The sequence below is a fragment of the Rousettus aegyptiacus genome, unplaced genomic scaffold (genome assembly GCF_014176215.1).
Source record: "Rousettus aegyptiacus isolate mRouAeg1 unplaced genomic scaffold, mRouAeg1.p scaffold_m13_p_7, whole genome shotgun sequence".
NCBI classification, from domain to species: domain Eukaryota; kingdom Metazoa; phylum Chordata; class Mammalia; order Chiroptera; family Pteropodidae; genus Rousettus; species Rousettus aegyptiacus.
This window is the reverse complement of record NW_023416310.1, coordinates 109,886,841-109,892,107: the sequence shown is the minus strand read 5'-3', so window position 1 is coordinate 109,892,107 and position 5,267 is coordinate 109,886,841.

The window sequence follows — 5,267 nt, the reverse complement described above, 5'->3', positions numbered from 1 at the left end:
AACTTGATGTTTGAGATTATATGTATATATATTCACCACAATGAAGCTAATTACATATTTCAAAAAAATAATTTCTTTTCCAATTGCACTCGACATATTATATTAATTTTAGGTGTACAACACAGTAGTTAGACATTTATATACCTTACAAAGTGATCCCCCTGATAATATTAGTATCCATCTGTCACCATACATAGTTATTATAATATTATTGATTATATTCTTCATGAACAGATGAGGAATTTAAGAGAAAATTTAAACTACTAATTTGTACTTAATACCATCACCTTTTCACCCAACCACCAATCCCCTCCCATCTGGCAAGTACCAGTTCGTTCTCTATCTATGACTCTTTTTTGGTTTTGTTTGTTTATCTATATCATTCCTTCTATTCCACATATAACTGAAATCATATGATATTTGTCTTTCTCTGTCTAACTTATTTAATTCAGCATAATATTGTTTAGTTTCATCCATGTCATTGCAAATGGTACGATTTTATTTTTTATGGCTGAGTGATACTCCATTGTATATATGTATCACCTCTTCTTTATCCAGTTGTCTATCGATTGACACTTAGGTTGCATCCATGTCTTGGCTATTGTAAATAGTGCTGCAATGAACAGAGGGTTGCATATATTTTTTCAAAGTAGTTTTTTTGTTGTCGTTTGTTTTGTTTTTGTTTTTTGTTTTTTTTTAGATAAACACCTGGAAGTGCAATTGTTCGGACTTAGGTAGTTTTATTTTTAATTTTTTAAGGAACCTCAATACTGTTTTCCCTAATGTCTATACCAATATGCAATCTCCCCAACAGAGCACAGAGATTCCCTTGTCTCCACATCCTTGCCAACAGTTGTTGTTTGTTTTTTGATTTATCGATGATAGCCAATCAGACAGCTGTAAAGTGATATCTCATGGTTTTAAGTTGCATTTCTCTGATGACTGGTGACCTTGAGCATCTTCTCATACGCCATTTCCATATCTTCTTTGGAAAAATATCTATTTAGGTCTTCTGCTCATTTTTTAAGTATGTTGTTTTTGGTTTTTGGTGTTGACTTGCATAAGTCCTTTATAAATTTTGGATATTAAGCTCTTATCAGATGTATCCTAGGCAAATACATTCTTACATTCAGAAAATTGTCTTTTCATTTTACTAATGGTTTTCTTTGCTGTGAAAAAACTTTTTAGTTTGATGTAGTTTCATTTGTTTATTTTTTCTTTTGTTTCCCTTGCTAAAGAGATATATCAAGAAAAATATTACTAAAAGCAATGTTAGAGAGTTTATTGCCTGTTTTCTTCTAGGAGTTTTACGGTTCATGGTCTTATGTTTAAGCCTTTTATCCATTTTGAGTTTATCCTTGTATATGCTGTAAAGTTATCATTTTTTATTTTTTAATTTTTTTGCATGTATCTGTCCAGTTTACTCAACACTATTTATCGAGGAAACTGTCTTCTTGATTGCATATTCTTGTTTCCTTTGTCATATATTAATTTACCATATAGATGTGGGTTTATTTCTGGGCTCCCTATTCAATTTCATTGATCTATGTGTCCATTTTGTGCCAGAACCCAGCTGCTTTGATTACTACAGCCTTGTAGTATGATACCAGGTAGGGTGATACCTCTAACTTTGTTCTCTTTCTCAAGATTGTTGTGGCTATTTGGGATCTTTTTTGGTTCCATATATAATTTTGGATTATTTGTTCTAGTTTTCTGAAAAATGTCTTTGGTATTTTGATAAGGATTGCATTGAATCTGTAGATTGCCTTGGATAGTATGGACAATTTAATGATGTTAATTCTTTCTATCCATAAGGACAGTGTATGTTTCAATTTATTTGTACCTTCTTCAGTTTCTTCAGTGACATAATTTTATGAGTACATGTCTTTTTACTCATTGTTTAATTTATTCCTAAGTATTCTATTGTTTTTGATGCTATTGTAAGTGGGATTGTTTTCTTAGTTTTCTTCTGATAGCTTGTTATTGGTGTATAAAAATGTGCAGACTTTTGAATATTATTTTTGTTTTGATATTTTACTGAATTATTTTATCAGTTCTAATATTTTAATGGTATCTTTAGGGTTCACTCTATATAATATCATGTTATCTGCAAATAATGACAGTTTTACTTTTTCCTTTCCAGTATGGATGCCTTTTATTTCTCATTCTTGTCTGATTGCTGTAGCTTAGACTTCCAAAACTATGTCAAATAAAAGTGGTGAAAGTGGACATTATTGTCTTGTTCCTGATCTTAAGAAAAATGCTTTTAGCTTTTCTCCTTTGAGTATGATGTTAGTTGTGGGTTTGTCATATGTGGCCTTTATTATGTTGAGCTATGTTCCTTCTATTCCCACTTAGCTGAAAGTTTTTATTATAAATGGATGCTGGATTTTGTTAATGTTTTTTCTGTGTATATTGATATGATCATATAATTTTTACCATTCAATTTGTTAATGTGCATAACAATAATTGATTTGCAGTTATTAAACCAACCTTGTATTCCAGAAATATATCTAACTTGATCACAGCATATGATATTTTTTAATGTATTGCTGAATTTAGTTTGCTGATATGTTGTTGAGGATTTTTGTGTCTATGACCATCAGAGAAATTGGCCTATGATTTTCTTTTTTTATAATGTCTGTCTGGTATCGGAATCAGGATAAGGGTGACTTTGTAAAATAAGTTCGAAGCCTTTCCTCCTCTTGAATTTTTTGGAATAATTTAAGAATAATAGGTGTAGGTGTTAATTCTTCTATGAACATTTGGTAAAGTTCAACTGTAAATCCATCCAGTCCAGCACTTCTGTTTTTTTGTTTTTGGGGACTGCTTTTTTTTTTACCAATTACATTACATTAGGGTAAATTTGTCTGTTCAGATTTTCTATTATTCTTGGCTTAGTCTTATAAGATTGCATATTTCCAAAAATAAATTCATTTCTTCTAAATTGTTCAATTTTTTGGCATATAATTTCTCATAAATTTTTTTATAATCCTTTGTATTTCTGTAGAGTCAGTTGTCACTTCTCTTTCATTTCTGATATTATTTATTTGGGTTCTCTCTCTTTTTTCTTCATCAGTCTGGCTAAAGATTTATTAATTCTGTTTATCTTTTCAAAGAAACAGCTCTTGGTTTTATTGATATTTTACATTGTTTTTAATACACTATTTTGTTTACTTTCACTCTGAGCTTTATTTTATTTTCTCTTCTACTCTCTTTGGGTTTTGTTTGTTGTCCTTTTCCTAGTTACTTTAGGTTTAAGGTTAGATTGTTTATTAGTTTTTTGTTTGTTTCTTGGGGTAGGCTTGCATTGCTATGGATTTCTCTCTTAGGACTCCTTTTGCTGTTGTGTCCCATATATTTTTAGTCATTGTGCTTTCATTTTCACTTGTCCTTACATATATTTTGACTTCTTACTTCATTTCATGGTTAACTCATTCATTGTTTAGTTCTGTCTTATTTAGACTCCATGTGTTTGTGTATTTTCCAGTCTCTTTCTTGTAATTGATTTCTTGTAGTTTCATACCGCTGTGGTCAAAGAAGATGCCTATTATAATTTCGATCTTCTTAAACTTATTGAGACTTGTTTTGAGCTCTAACATGTGGTCTATCTTGGAAAATGTCCTATCTACACTTGAGAGCATGTATATTTTGCTGCTTTGAGGTGAAATGCTTTAAAAGTGTAAATTGAATCCATCTGGTCTAATGTGTCATTTAAAGCTGCTGTTTCCTTGCTGGTTTTCTGACTAGTAGATCAGTCCGTTGGGGTCAATGGGGTGTTAAAGTCCTGACTATGAGTGTATTGTTGTTGATCTTCCCTTTACGTTGGTCAATATTTGCTTTATATATGAAGGTACTCCTATGTTGAGCACATAAATATTTACAAGGATTATGTCCTCTTGCTGGATCAATCTCTTTATCATTATGTAATGCCCTTCTTTTTCTCTTATTATAGCCTTTGTTTTAAAGTCTATTTTGTCTGATATAAGAATTGCTACCCCAGCTTTTTTTTTTTTCATTTCCATTTGTGTGAACTATTTTTTCTATCCCTTTACTTTTAGTTTGTTTGTGTCTTTTGATTTGAAGTGGGTCTCTTGTAGACAGCATATGTAGTGGTCTTGTTTTCTTATCTATTCTGCTACCTTATATCTTTCGATTGGAACATTTAATCCATTTATATTTAAAGTGATTATTGATAGGTGTGTAGTTATTTCCATTTTGTTATTAATATTTATGTTTTTTCCCCTCTTTTTCTCAGAGGAGGCCCTTTAACAATTCTTGTAATACTAGGTCCCTTTAGCTTTTACTTGTTTCCTTCGGTTCTAAATGATAGTCTTGCTGGGTAGAGTACTCTTGGTTGTAGATCTTTTCATCACTTTAAATATTTGGTGCCAATCCCTCCTGGCCTGCAAAGTTTCTGTTGAGAAATCAGCTGACATTCTTATGGCAGCTCCCTTGTAGATAACTACCTGGCTTTCTCTTGTTGAATTTAGGATTCTCTCTTCATCTTCAACCTTTAGCATTTTAGTTACGATGTGTCCTGGTGCGGACCTGTTTGGTTTTATCTTCTTTGGGACTCTTTGTACTTCCTGGACTTGTATGGTTGTATCCTTCACTAGATTAGGAAAGTTTTCAGCCATTAATTTTTCAAATAATATTTTAATCCCTCAGTCTCTCTCTTCTCCTTCTGGTACTACTATGATTCAAATATTAGTATGCTTGACATGGTTCTGGAGGTTTTCTAAAGTTTCCTAATTTTTTTTTTATTTTAAGCTGATTACTTACTTATTTATTTGAATTTGGTTTATTGACTTTTTTGTGTGTTTATTGAAACATGATAGACAATTAGTTGCTCGTATTTACATTGTACAATTCAATGAGGTTTTTTTTTATTTCAATTATAGTTGGCATACAATAATATACTGCTTTCAGTTGTACAGTCTAGTAAATCAGAGATCCACAACTCTCAAAGTAAACAACCCACTAAATCTAGTACCCCTCTTCCCGCTTACATGTTTATTACAACATTATTAATCATCTTCCCCATGCTACACTCTACATCTTCATGTCTATTCTTTAACTATCCATTTGTACCTCTTAATCCCTTTGCCTTTTTTTTCCCATCTCCCCAATTCCCATATCTAGTATCCCTCAAAATATTCTCTGTATCTATGAGTTTTTGTTTTTGTTGTTGTTTATCTTATTCTTTAGATTCCACATATATGTAAAGTCATACGGTATTTGTCTTTCTCTGATTCATTCCATTC